Raw genomic sequence first — 15,367 nt, 5'->3', positions numbered from 1 at the left:
AAATAATTTCATGAAGCTTAATAAGTATATATATATTTGTTTATTGCATGGCTTTTGCTATTTGAATTCATTGGTTAAAGATATTTATTTATATTGTAAAGTTTAATATTTGCATCGTCGCAAAATCTTTCGTTACCTTCTTTGGTTGCCTTCTGTTAGAAACTTATATATTTTATAGATCACAATAGGTTTCATATGTGACCGACCGCGGGAAGGCTGTATGAAGGTCGATACGACCTTGGTAATGTTGGAAGAAGAAAAGGTAGAAATATATGAAGACTGATTTTCAGTCCAACCTAGGCAAGCTAAGCTTTCCACCTCCCTTTCACTAAATGCCTCTTTTAATAACTGAGAATTGAAGTATTGATCACTCTAGTTCTACAGAGTCCCCGAAATGCTGTGTGGCAGACAGTGTTATTAATTAATTATTAGCTCCCTTGGTAAAACTCCTAATTTCATATTTAATGTATTTCATTGTTAAATAATTAACATGAATCTTAATAAGTATATATTTGTTAATTGCATAGCTTTTGCTATTTGAATTCATTGGTTAAAGATATTTATTTATATTGTAAAGTTTAATATTTGCATCGTCGCAAAATCTTTGGTTACCTTCTTTGGTTACCTTCTGTTAGAAACTTATATATTTTATAGATCATAATAAGTTCAAATTGCTACTGCCCGTGCCAGGGTTGTTTAGCCAGATAAGGTTAATTTAAACTCCTTTTTGTTGGAAAATTTATAAGTGAATTTAATAAGGACTGACATTCAGTCCTACCAAGGCAAGCAAAGCTTTCCACATCCCTATATATAAGCGCAAACTACATGCCTTCTTGTAATAAGGGCGAATACTGATTGCTCTATTTCTACTTTCAAACGTTGGGCACGATATTCCTACAACCCCTAGGATTTAAAACAGAATCTTCGAAATTTCATCCGCAAAACAAAATAAAAATGTTAGAAACACGAACCAATATTAAAACAAATTCAATATATGTTTTAAATTATGTTTTTACAGCTATTGATCATATACTAAGTAATATCTAGTATATTTGAGGATTAAAATAACAAAGCTATGTGGAAAAAACGGATGTCCAACGTTACATTTATGAAAAACTGTTTTAACTCTTATGTACAGTGAACCTATTTCTTATTCTCTGATCTTCCTGAAACTTGGCAGGAACAACGACATGTGTCGGTTCTTTGTGGCGTTAAAGCCGTTATTTTGTCAAATTTCATTTGACTCGGTGGCTGCATATTAAGCTGGAATAAGAAAAATGTCCAATGACATTTTTCATTAACTCAACGACTGAAAGTTAATTTTATAAGTAGATATAGCAGAAAATGAATAAAAAGAGTGAGACAATAATAATATCTACCAAAAGTACAAATATTTGCCTCATTGTTCGTGAGTTCAAATATTGCTGATTCAATAAAATCTTCTCTACACAGTCGTTTTTTAAACGGTAGCCATTTTGTCCAAGTTGATATTTCATTTTTCAAAGCAGTTAACCAGTTAACGCGTATTTTTTATAATTGACCAAAACAAAAGTTAGATACACGAAGAGTAAAAAATGCCAAGATTCTTTCCTTATTAATAGATATAGGAAGATGTGGTATGAGTGCCAATGAGACAACTCTCCATCCAAATAACAATTTATAAAAGTAAACCATTATAGGTCAATGTACGGCCTTCAACACGGAGCCTTGACTCACACCGAACAACAAGCTATAAAGGGCCCCAAAATTACTAGTGTAAAACCATTCAAACGGGAAAACCAACGTGCTAATCTATATAAAAAAAATGGTATATATTTACTTTGAATGTGTCAAGCATCTATAAACATATTATACTTAGTTTCATATACAGCGATGCTTTTAATTTTCATTTTAAAATATTGATATACGTGTATATCGATTCTGATGAATTTATATTAGCATATAAGAGTTGACACTTATGATAATTTTTGTGCAATAGCTATATGTGTATAGATTTGCCATTTTTACATTTTTTTGTAAATGTTGCTTGCAAAGTAAAAACAATATTGCATCGACTCTGATCCAAATCAAAAGCATACCTATTTTCAAATTATAATTTTATATCATATGCAAAATGTTTAGACTTTAAAAATCGATAAGATTATTTAAAAGACGGTTAAAACCAATACATTTTTCGGTATCCAAAGAAAAACGTGATAACACGCATTGACTCAATAAGGGTCTTATCTGACCTTGCTTTATCTTAAGTATTGAAACAGTTTATCTGACCTTGTTTAATTCAACATTTTTGGGTCTTAAAGGAATAAAATGCTTCCACACATTACAAAACGGTAGCCAATTTGTCCAAACGTCTGAAAACGTCTAAATTCCGAAAGACGCTAATTTCCGACGTTACATGTGCTAAAGTTTCAATTAAATGTTCATGATAATTAAAACAAATCGTGTTATGAAATTTGGAAAAAGAGGTTCATGATTGCTGCCGAAATAAAAGAATAGTGCATGTTGCTATAGTCTCCGCCCGGGGATATAGGTTCGACACAGGTTAAATTTTGCAATTTTTATTAATCGTTAATAGCTTTTAACGAATTATTTAAAAGAATGATGAAATGGGGGGGGGATCTCATTACATGAACTTCGTCCAACTTTTGTAAAGACAAATTGGAGACACCAAGACACTTAATGTAAAATGCGAATTGACATTTATGTTGCGGAAGTACTCCGAAATAAATCATTTAAAGTCGTCACTTCAGTAAGGTGCAATCCCCAATATTAAAAGACTTAATACCAGTTCACGGAATGTTTTACTTTGCGATTTGTCCTGCTATTCATGCTATAACTGTCGTGATGAAAGTTATTCCTATACTAGCGAAGCCGGAACTTTTCGTCAATATTAACTTGTGCATGAAATGTAGGTAATTGAAAGACAAATCCCAAACAGCGACGAAAACCGTTTCATCGAATAAATAAAAACCCCGGATTATATTAGCCGTTTTCGCGGACGATTCAGTAGTAGATTACTATATTTTAAAATGTATATCAGAAGTTAAACACTATAGATGACTTGGGAAATATTTCACAAGCCAAGGTTCAAGTAATTGAAGGGTTGTATTTCAACAACTTATGTGCCAGGGAAAATACAATTCTATTCAAATTAAACCAAGGGTAAAAATGTTCGATTTACTTGCAGAGTGTCAGATATATTTGTATTGGGGTTGAATTAAGATATAGAAATTTTACAATGACAGATGATATGCACCTTGAAAGTTAAACATCCTATGATAAAAGTTTTGTACATCTAATAATATTTTTTTTTATGGAAAACCGTATACATGTACTTCCGTCCCATCCTTCCTTCATACATTACTTGCAACAGTACTGCATTTTTAGTTGAAATAACTTAAAGGGTAAACATTATTAAATCGATTTCCAAAACTTGAGGTAATTTATGATAAAATGACATCTCAAAACGAACAGAACCAGAATCAACCAACATATAAAAAAACGAATAAAACTTGCAAAAATTAATCGAAGTCAAAAACCCTCTTCGACGCCGCATTTAAAAGTGTAACGTCGTGTTGTAGGAACATCGTGCCAAACGTTTGAAAGTAGAAATAGAGCAATCAATACTTCAATTAACCCTTATTACAAGAAGGCATGTAGTTTGCGATTATTTAAAGGGAGGTGGAAAGCTTGGCTTGCCTTGGTAGGACTGAATGCCAGTCCTCATACAATTCCACATTTTATTCTTACAACAAATAGAAGTTTATTTTGCCTTGAATGGCTTTACTGCCCTGCCACGTTTGGTTACACATTAAAATTTAAATTGGGATCTATAAAATATATAAGTTTCTCACAGAAAGGTAACCAAAGAAGGTAACCAAAGATTTTGCGACGATGCAAATATTAAACTTTACAATATAAATAAATATCTTTAACCAATGAATTCAAATAGCAAAAGCTATGCAATTAACAAATATATACTTATTAAGATTCATGTTAATTATTTAACAATAAAATACATTAAATATGAAATTTGGAGTTTTACCAAGGGAGCTAACAATTAATTAATAACACTGTCTGCCACACAGCATTTCGGGGACTCTCCCTCTGGTATCTTTCGTTCCTCTTTTATAGCTGACTATGCGGGTTTTTTCTAATTATTGGGGGCATTATGATGACCTATATTTATTAATTTCTGTGTCATTTAGTCTCTTGGCAATCATAATACATATTCTTTTATATATATAAATTGTCGTTATTACGACATAGCTATGTCGTTAAAATGACATAGTGATGTCGTTATTACGACATGTTATGTCGAAATTACAACATAGCGATGTCGTTATAACGACATGTTATGTCGTTATAACGACATGTTATGTCGTAATTACGACATCGCGATGTCGTAAAAACGACATGTTATGTCGAAATTACGACATGCTATGTCGTAATTACGACATTTTTTTTTTTTTGAATGGCCCTTATCGGCTTCCGTAATTTACATCTATGTTATAACGAAATTTAATTTAGCAATATACATGTATACCAATAAACAAGACACAAATTTTGTTTGAATATAGGTCCCGAAATTAGTAATGCATCATGGAAAATCATAATAACGAGACGAAATGTATGTTTCTTTGAGCGTTTGATACTAATTTGTACAACTGCAAACATCAATAACAACGTATTAAAACTGTGTATTTGTTTCCAATATGTACGGAAGGGAATTGAAGATCTCCATGGAATTTAATGGCGTCTAAATTCTCACGGTTAAAAATTAAATGGGTTTTCAACCTGTACACTTTATTTAGAATATATTCGTACAGGTATATTTATACATTGATATATATTGCACGAACCTATGAATTTGACGTGATTTCGTGGTGCTATAGTACAGCAAGCCTCGGACCAATAACAAGGCCAATACAGAAATACTCACGTAATAATATCATAATAGATGTCTCTGGCTTAATCTATAAAATATATTTATCGGACTGCAAACTTCGGTCATTTTTTTTTATTCTCGTAAGCGAAAAGGCTGATCTAGTCTTCAATGTATTTGTGTCAATTTTGATGAATATTTATTTTTTTATTTATTTTTTTTTTCTGCATTCAAACTTCATTTTGCAAAACAAGAGCGGTTAGGAAATGATTTTACTAAAACTTAAATTATTTTTCAGTGAAAATAAATGGGCCCTTTTTTATCAATCGTATTTACCCGTGTCACTTACATTATGACATATATGACTTAACAGGGTTTCATTATTGAAACACAATTTATTTTCGTCGATACTCTACAAAGAAATTACTTCCAGGCAACAACTGTTAATTTGTATAAAGGTTTTTTAGTCTTGTTACTTTTCAAATTGCACATGATTTTCATTTTCGTGTGTTTACTTTAAGTTGTAAATAATATATACTGCTTCAATACGGAAAAATCTGGTAACCGAGGAATTTGTTGTTAATCTCCCTCAGTGGACAAACAAAGGCCAGTTCGTCAATAGCCTTGGCAAATAGCAACAAATAGTCATTTCTTATCTCTGGTCAAGGCACAGATTTTACTGATAATAATAAACTGGATTTAAAAATCTTAAAATCTTGAAATTTCCTCAAAATATACTTTTTTATTTGGATAATTTTAAATATCTCTTCTTATCATGGGCGTGTAATAAACTGATTACATGGATTAAGATTAAAACAATTTAGTCGAATCTTCACATTTCATATATGCATTTCAGTGTATCGATCAGTTTTGATAAATTTCCTACCACTGGATATTTCAATAAAAATTATTCAAATAGCATATACCATTGGAAACTTTGTCATCTCATGCTTAGCAATCACAAATCTATATTGGTTCAGCATTGAAAGTAAAAAAAAATGTCCGATAAAAATCGTTAAATGCAAAGGATATGCTCTTATGTTATAGGACTATCCATAACCGAGACCAAATTATAATAAGGAACTTGAAGGAACAAATTTTCTATTAAAAACGACTACTTGTTGAGGACAATTTCTGTATAATACATAATTTCAAAGTAAATCCGAATAAAATAATATTACTTTTTGTAGATTCAGGATACTCACTCAGTCATGAACTTCCTAGTGTAACTGGAAGGTGAAAAAATGTACCTTGAGAAATTCATAATTGTACACTATGCAATTCAGGAGATATTGGGAATGAAATCTACTATATTTTCAAATGTTTGAAATTTAATCATGAACGAGGGAAAAAATTGAAACCATATTAACTAAATAGACCAAACCTATTGAAATTTGATGATTTGATGAATACTAGAAACATCAGCATGCTAAATTAACGATAGGACATCCTTGCTTACATTATCTTAGGATACCTTCCATAGGCGGATCCAGGGGGCTTGGGTCCCCCCCTCTTTCGTGGGAAAAAATTGGTTGATTATATAGGGAATCACTGATTCATAACTGGAGAGAGCCCCTCCTTAGGTCAGTCAGCGCCCCCACCTTATGACAAGTTCTGGATCCGCCACTGCCGGGCTTCAATGTACAGTCTGAGATATGTAATAAGAAATACCTATAATTTGGACACTTTTGAAAACACGGCCGCCTGGTGCAATTTTTTTTTAATTTGAATTTATTGCCTTAATGAAATGCACTACGAAATAACTGTTTTCTCGGGTCATATAAAATTAAATAGACATAGAAAAATCCAATTTCACGATTTGGCTTAATCTATTTATATCAATTTTTATGTTTATTATACCTAATATGGGCATCAGCAGGTTAACGAGGTCAACTCGATATTTAATTAGATCATGGCGTCTATGACTATAACACACATGGAAACGAAGCTTCATATTATTGATCTCATGATCTGTAAATTGTGTATTTTAGACTTTTAATCGTTTGTATAAATATTTACATTATTATAAATCAAATATGATAATTTGAGTCAAATCGGTGATATGAATTTGCCAGCTTAGGTGTCCCCTTTCACAGGCACTTATTATTCAACACGTCACAATTTTCCGGTCTGACGCGTTTTTATCGTGGATGCATTCAGGCGTTAATGTAGTGATCGATAGGGAGCGTAATATAACGACTGGATTATTGGCGAAAGGTGGAGAGAATCGGAGACGGTAAGGGCTTGAATTATTCGAGTTAGTATTTCATATAAAACTAAGTGAATCTTCTGTAATTGAAGAAAATAACTAATTCTTGTATAAATCTTTTTCTATAAAAAGATATAATTAGAAAGACTATAATGTTATGTAACTTTTGATATATAAGTATTAGATGTGAAAATCTTCTTATTTGACACTTAACGATATAAATAAGGTTTGACAGCTTAAACTCTTAGAAGTATTTTCTTTAGCAAATATATATATATATCAAATTCTTTTCTATTGTTCACCCAGAATTCTATCTAACCAAATAATCGGATTTCCCTAATGGCCGTAAAAACAAGGTATTAAGTATTTAAAAATAGTAACCCCAAATTATGCAAAAATGTGAATAAGGTAAAAGAGATCTAACCAATAAAAACTGTCCTTATAAAAATATGTATTCTAAAAGTCATTTTGATTGGTGAAATTTTTTTATAGAAAAAGATTTCCCAAGGAACTTAAGACATTTTATCTATGTAACCTTATGTCGAAAGGTTGAAGATGATAATAGCCAGACCTGAAACAATTTAACGTTACATCTAACCAGATACTACTTTTATGTTTCTATTACACTTATGCAACTGACGATCTTTTACGTAATCATGGGAAACAAATAAAACAGAAAAAATAATAATAAAAAGATATTGATATAATTATGCAATTTTTGTGTTAACATTAACTTTAAGTTTTTTGAAGTTATTTATTTTTATATATATATTTCACTTCGTCGTGTTTGCATGTATCTAAAAGATGCATTTTTTCACAATTATAATAAACGGACTTATAATAACCATAGATGTAATACCCATTTACATCTATGTTATAACGAAATTTAATTTAGCAATATACATGTATACCAATAAACAAGACACAAATTTTGTTTGAATATAGGTCCCGAAATTAGTAATGCATCATGGAAAATCATAATAACGAGACGAAATGTATGTTTCTTTGAGCGTTTGATACTAATTTGTACAACTGCAAACATCAATAACAACGTATTAAAACTGTGTATTTGTTTCCAATATGTACGGAAGGGAATTGAAGATCTCCATGGAATTTAATGGCGTCTAAATTCTCACGGTTAAAAATTAAATGGGTTTTCAACCTGTACAATCAATTTAGAATATATTCGTACAGGTATATTTATACATTGATATATATTGCACGAACCTATGAATTTGACGTGAATACGTGGTGCTATAGTACAGCAAGCCTCGGATCAATAACAAGGCCAATACAGAAATACTCACGTAATAATATCATAATAGATGTCTCTGGATTAATCTATAAAATATATTTATCGGACTGCAAACTTCGGTCATTTTTTTTTTATTCTCGTAAGCGAAAAGGCTGATCTAGTCTTCAATGTATTTGTGTCAATTCTGATGAATTTTTTTTTTTTTTAATTTTTTTTTTCTGCATTCAAACTTCATTTTGCAAAACAAGAGCGGTTAGGAAATGATTTTACTAAAACTTAAATTATTTTTCAGTGAAAATAAATGGGCCCTTTTTTATCAATCGTATTTACCCGTGTCACTTACATTATGACATATTCTAGTATGACTTAACAGGGTTTCATTATTGAAACACAATTTATTTTCGTCGATACTCTACAAAGAAATTACTTCCAGGCAACAACTGTTAATTTGTATAAAGGTTTTTTAGTCTTGTTACTTTTCAAATTGCACATGATTTTCATTTTCGTGTGTTTACTTTAAGTTGTAAATATTATATACTGCTTCAATACGGAAAAATCTGGTAACCGAGGAATTTGTTGTTAATCTCCCTCAGTGGACAAACAAAGGCCAGTTCGTCAATAGCCTTGGCAAATAGCAACAAATAGTCATTTCTTATCTCTGGTCAAGGCACAGATTTTACTGATAATAATAAACTGGATTTAAAAATCTTAAAATCTTGAAATTTCCTCAAAATATACTTTTTTATTTGGATAATTTTAAATATCTCTTCTTATCATGGGCGTGTAATAAACTGATTACATGGATTAAGATTAAAACAATTTAGTCGAATCTTCACATTTCATATATGCATTTCAGTGTATCGATCAGTTTTGATAAATTTCCTACCACTGGATATTTCAATAAAAATTATTCAAATAGCATATACCATTGGAAACTTTGTAATCTCATGCTTAGCAATCACAAATCTATATTGGTTCAGCATTGAAAGTAAAAAAAAAATGTCCGATAAAAATCGTTAAATGCAAAGGATATGCTCTTATATTATAGGACTATCCATAACCGAGACCAAATTATAATAAGGAACTTGAAGGAACAAATTTTCTATTAAAAACGACTACTTGTTGAGGACAATTTCTGTATAATACATAATTTCAAAGTAAATCCGAATAAAAATAATATTACTTTTTGTAGATTCAGGATACTCACTCAGTCATGAACTTCCTAGTGTAACTGGAAGGTGAAAAAATGTACCTTGAGAAATTCATAATTGTACACTATGCAATTCAGGAGATATTGGGAATGAAATCTACTATATTTTCAAATGTTTGAAATTTAATCATGAAAGAGGGAAAAAATTGAAACCATATTAACTAAATAGACCAAACCTATTGAAATTTGATGATTTGATGAATACTAGAAACATCAGCATGCTAAATTAACGATAGGACATCCTTGCTTACATTATCTTAGGATACCTTCCATAAGCGGATCCAGGGGGCTTGGGTCCCCCCCTCTTTCGTGGGAAAAATTTGGTTGATTATATAGGGAATCACTGATTCATAACTGGAGAGAGCCCCTCCTTAGGTCAGTCAGCGCCCCCATCTTATGACAAGTTCTGGATCCGCCACTGCCGGGCTTCAATGTACAGTCTGAGATATGTAATAAGAAATACCTATAATTTGGACACTTTTGAAAACACGGCCGCCTGGTGCAATTTTTTTTAATTTGAATTTATTGTCTAAATGAAATGCACTACGAAATAACAAAATTAAATAGACATAGAAAAATCCAATTTCACGATTTGGCTTAATCTATTTATATCAATTTTTATGTTTATTATACCTAATATGGGCATCAGCAGGTTAACGAGGTCAACTCGATATTTAATTAGATCATGGCGTCTATGACTATAATACACATGAAACGAAGCTTCATATTATTGATCTCATGGTCTGTAAATTGTGTATTTTAGACTTTTAATCGTTTGTATAAATATTAACATTATTATAAATCAAATATGATAATTTGAGTCAAATCGGTGATATGAATTTGCCAGCTTAGGTGTCCCCTTTCACAGGCACTTGTCTCAGAAAAAAAATTCCTATATACCTTAATATAAGGTTTTATACTACACTCGTTCTATTTGAGCAGTCAAAATGTGTTGACTGTATATTTCTATGTCATATACAGTCACTGACCCGATATCACTTTTCCTCATGAGTATTCAAATAAAAATTGCCGAAATAATATTGAATTATTCATACGACCTCTTCAACCTGTTCTTGTTTCAAATGCATACAACAATGCGTGGAACGACTCAACATTGTTTCTTTTAGAATTATTGGAAAAACATATTTAATTAATTTGTTAATATTGTTTGTTTGCAACCTATTTATGCTTATGGTTGATATTTAAGTCCATACTCAAATGATTTCGTTCACCATCGAGTGTTTGTTTCAACCTCGGGGGGCCACTTGCTATATAATTAGTGGTAGGGATGAACCTTTTCCATGCTCTATGATATATGAAAAGGGTGAGAAATTCAGATGAAATATATCAATAGGTTGATATTATCACTTGCTTGATTATATCATAAGTATCTGAAACTAATCAGATGTCCGTATTTATTCTTGATGCGGTTAAACCACAGTCGTAAATGCATCAGTTATTTGTCAAACCAATTAAAATCTATTTATTCTGATGTGGTATTTCCACTGATGCCAGTGATATATGCAATAAATACAACTATTTTTGACATTTGCACCTAATCATCATTCAAGGGTTTGTATACATAAAACATGTTAACAATTATTTAAAGAAATTCCATTGTGACAGCGTCCTTTTATACGAGGGAACGTCCTTTTATACGAGGGAACGGCAATGACACTTTTTATCAGTTTTTAATTAATATTTAAACATGTTAAAATCAGTGAAGGTGTTACACTCTGGGGTGATATTACATTTATCTGACCATAGATGTAATACCATCTATGATCTGACCAAACGTCTTTGTATTGTATTTTGGAATTGAAATATCTTCATAATGAAATAGGTAAAATGGGCAATTAGAAAAAAAAGTGTTTAAGATATGACGAATTTATTGGAAAAGAAGGTGATACTATTGCGACTATTTTGCTTCTTAACAAGAACGTGATGATGAGCGGTGAAAATATTGAAATATATCTATAGGTCTGCTTTTTGTTAATTAATATATGACAAGGTATATATTTTTGATTAACAAAATATATGAAAAGGGTGGGGTACTTGATGTCTCAGCTGCTCACCCCTACCAAAAAAAGTTTGAAGTTGCCCCCCCCCCCCCCCCCCTGTGTTACTTTATTTAGGAAATAAACACAACTAGTTGCAGTATTAATCAAGATGTACGTTGTTCAAATTATAAACTCTAGAAAATAAAAGCCGAAGATTGTGATTTTTAAAAAAGTTTCTTCCGTGTGTACGTATTATGGGTCAAGAACAATAGAAACGAATCTCTTCAAGCAATTTAGTTTGTTTACTTTAGGAATCACATAGATTATCAGATGAAAAGCCTATGCCATATGGATTTGTTTGTAAACAATGATCCGTAATATGTGAGACAGTGAAGTTTTGTAAAAAGTAGGGATCCTATTTTTATTATATTATCATAGTACCAATTTCAATACAGTTGTTTAGGTGATTTACGGTATAATGTGTATCCTGCGAGATGCATCGGGTTTTATTGTCGAGCCTGCAACTTTTGTTGCAGAAAGCTCGACATAGGGATAGTGATCCGGCGGCGGCTACGGCGGCGGCGGCGGTGTTAGCTCACTTCTTAAAAGCTTTATATTTCAGAAGGTGGAAGACCTGGATGCTTCATACTTTGTATATAGATGCTTCATGTTACAAAGTTTCCGTCAGTCACATGTCCAATGTCCTTGACCTCATTTTCATGGTTCAGTGACCACTTGAAAAAAAAGTTCAAATTTTTTGTAATGTTGAATTCTCTCTTATTATAAGTAAAAGGATAACTATATTTGGTATGGGCGTACCTTGCAAGGTCCTCATGTCTGTCAGACAGTTTTCACTTGACCTCGACCTCATTTCATGGATCAGTGATCAAGGTTAAGTTTTGGTGGTCAAGTCCATATCTCAGATACCATAAGCAATAGGGCTAGTATATTCGGTGTATGGAAGGACTGTAAGGTGTACATGTCCAACTGGCAGGTGTCATCTGACCTTGACCTCATTTTCATGGTTCAGTGGTCAAAGTTAAGTTTTTGAGTTTTGATCTTTTTATCTAATTCTGTATGCCATAGGTCAACTATATTTGGTGTATGGAAATATTTTATGATCTTTATGTCAGTCACGCAGGTTTTATTTGACGGTGACCTCATTTTCACGGTTCATTGCACAGTGTTAAGTTTTTGTGTTTTGGTCTATTTTTCTTAAACTATAAGTAGTGGGTCAACTATATATGTTGTATAGAAGCATTGTTAGCTGTACATGTCTGCCTGGCATGGTTCATCTGACCTTGACCTCATTTTCAAGGTTCATTGGTCTTTGTTTAGTTATCTTGGTTAAAGTTAAGTTTATGAGACAGTTGTAATAAAACTAAGCTTTATACTTAGGACTATCAACATAATATCAATGATTAGTATAGAAGGCGAGACATTTCAGCGTGTGCACTCTTGTTTTATAACATGGAAAGAAAAAAAAACCATTTGGATTTTTTTTCAAATTTCAAGATGGGAAACAATTGGTCATTCCACTAAAAGGCAATTTGATTGACAGTGAATGGCTTCTAAACAATTTCTGTAATTCTTTATTAATGACAGTACACAGAATGTGATATAACAGCATCCCGTCTACTTCGTGATTGTGACAACATCTACGGTCCATCCAATGACTAGCTGTTAATTACTCCTGCCTATGTTTATGCTCGTGCTTTTGCCTTGACAATAACATTTATTTTTGCATTTTATCTCAGATATGACTCAGAATTCTGTATGTGTTATGTATGTTTACAATACTTAGTCATGTTTTATGAAGATTTAAGCCCAAGGTAGTTAGGTTCTCACTTGGGTGATTAAATAGGGTGTCAGTCAACAGTACATGTGCCAGTTGTTTGTTTAACTTATGGTGATTAAAAAGGTGTCAACTATACATGTGGCATGATGTCATAAAGTCATAATCAATTAAGATATTCAACTCTTTCAATTCTTTATTAACCATATATATGCATATAATAAAAATTTATTCTGAGAGAGACATTATTACAAATAATAGTACTGAAAAGACAAATAAGTGGTAAATTTTCAATATAAGTTTTTTTTAACTTTTATTTTTATACATATATCTTGTTAACGTAATTTTTTTTTATCCCCCTTTAAAAATGTTCAAAATAAATTATTTAATGAATTGTAGAAAAAAATTAATTTCAAATTAAGAATTGAAAAATAATTTCCAATAACAACAACAACAACAACCAACATCATACTTATATCTTCTAGTAGTCCGAGTTTGGTATAGTCCGAGTTTGATATAGTCTGATTTTGGGAGGCCGATTATGTTATAGGCTGATTTTGTTATAGGTCGAGATATCATGGATTCCTTCAGATGTGTCACAATGAGAAAGGAAGGTTCTCACTCCCCATATTGAGCAAAAAATAATCCAATCTTCTAAAAACCCAGGTGCTCAACTTTTGTTTTAAGATTCTAAACATAAAGTATAATTATTTTTTATGGACCATTAGCTTGTTAACGAGTACATGGACCCGTCTTTTAAAAAAAGGTCATTTGGCTTAATTATGTATGAAGATTATTCATATAAAAAATATGTAAGGGTTACGCAGAACCCAGTGTCTTGACTACTTTATGAATCTAATAAATGTTTTAAGAACTTTAACTGTATGTAATATGTTTAAGTCATATGAAACGAGTGACCGGTGAAAAATAATGTAATTCCAATTCTTGAACCAATGCATGTATATATCATAAACTTAGTCTTCTGTGCACGATTTCATCATTTTTTCGCATAAATTTCGTACAATCGTCAATTTTGTTTTCAATTAGTCAGTGTTGTTGTGAAAATATGGCAGGTAATTAAAGTTCGTGTTTTGAAGCCGAAGTTTAACGATTGTCACCTGTTTGTCAACAATCAACAAAAAAGCATGGAAATTGAGCACGTGTTTAACATGTACAATCAGATAATAGTTTATTTTAAGGACATCCATGCGTATTGCGATCACCAGATTTTTACAAGATCAGATGGGTCACACTGAGGTCACTTTGCATACGAAAAATATGTCGGAAATGAAAATAAAGTAAACTTCTTCTAAATATGAACAAATTAAATAATTGTCTTCAGAAAAAAAGTATATGTATATAGGTTTTATAATGAAAACTATCCATATAAAAAAACATATGCATTATTTTTTTTAATTTGAGGTTTCTTATGACTTTAACTGGAAGAAACACTAAGTCCTTATATAAGTAACATACGGAATAAACTGAAAATATTCTTTACAAAATTTCCTTCTAGATTCTATCTTTTGAACACAAACAAGCTTCTGTCCAAGTTTGGTAGACATCCAGGATAGTTTAAGAAAGTTATTGAAATTCTAAAAACTTTAACCAAGGAGTGAATATAATGTTAACTGGCAGAAAAACTAAGTCCATTATAATTAAAAAAAATTGTGAGGGTTCCACGGAACCCAGTGTCTCGCCTACTTTTGCTGTTAATCTCAGGCTCAACAAAAAATTAGGTTAAAATTAATAAAAATATTCCTCTCAATACTATCTTTTGATTGTAAGATGCTTCTGTTCAAGTTTGGTAAAAATACAGGATAGTTTATGAATCTAATAAATGTTTTAAAAACTTTAACTGCAGACTGTATGTAATAATAACTGGAAGAAAAACTAAATCCATTTATACATAAAATATGAATAAACAGGTTCAAAATAATAATAAAATTTCCTTCTAGATACTAGCTCGTGCTCACAAACAAGCTTCTGTACAAGTTTGGTACAAATTCAGAA

At 31.4% G+C, this 15,367-nt stretch overlaps 1 protein-coding gene across 2 annotated transcripts in view; it reads left to right on the top strand.

The window, feature by feature from the left end:
- The first annotated feature begins 6,837 nt into the window (after positions 1-6,837).
- Positions 6,838-15,367, top strand: part of LOC143053910 (uncharacterized) — a 40,313-nt gene continuing 31,783 nt past the window's right edge. The window contains exon 1 of one of the 2 annotated variants that reach the window (XM_076226707.1): positions 6,838-7,121. The gene's annotated coding sequence lies outside the window, so the exon portion shown is untranslated. The remainder of the gene's footprint in view (positions 7,122-15,367) is intronic. The other variant, XM_076226706.1, reaches the window with a different exon arrangement.

This window comes from Mytilus galloprovincialis, chromosome 12 (assembly GCF_965363235.1).
Source record: "Mytilus galloprovincialis chromosome 12, xbMytGall1.hap1.1, whole genome shotgun sequence".
Taxonomy (NCBI): Eukaryota; Metazoa; Mollusca; class Bivalvia; order Mytilida; family Mytilidae; genus Mytilus; species Mytilus galloprovincialis.
Note: the sequence above shows the minus strand (reverse complement) of the source record. Positions and strands in the feature narration are given on the sequence as shown.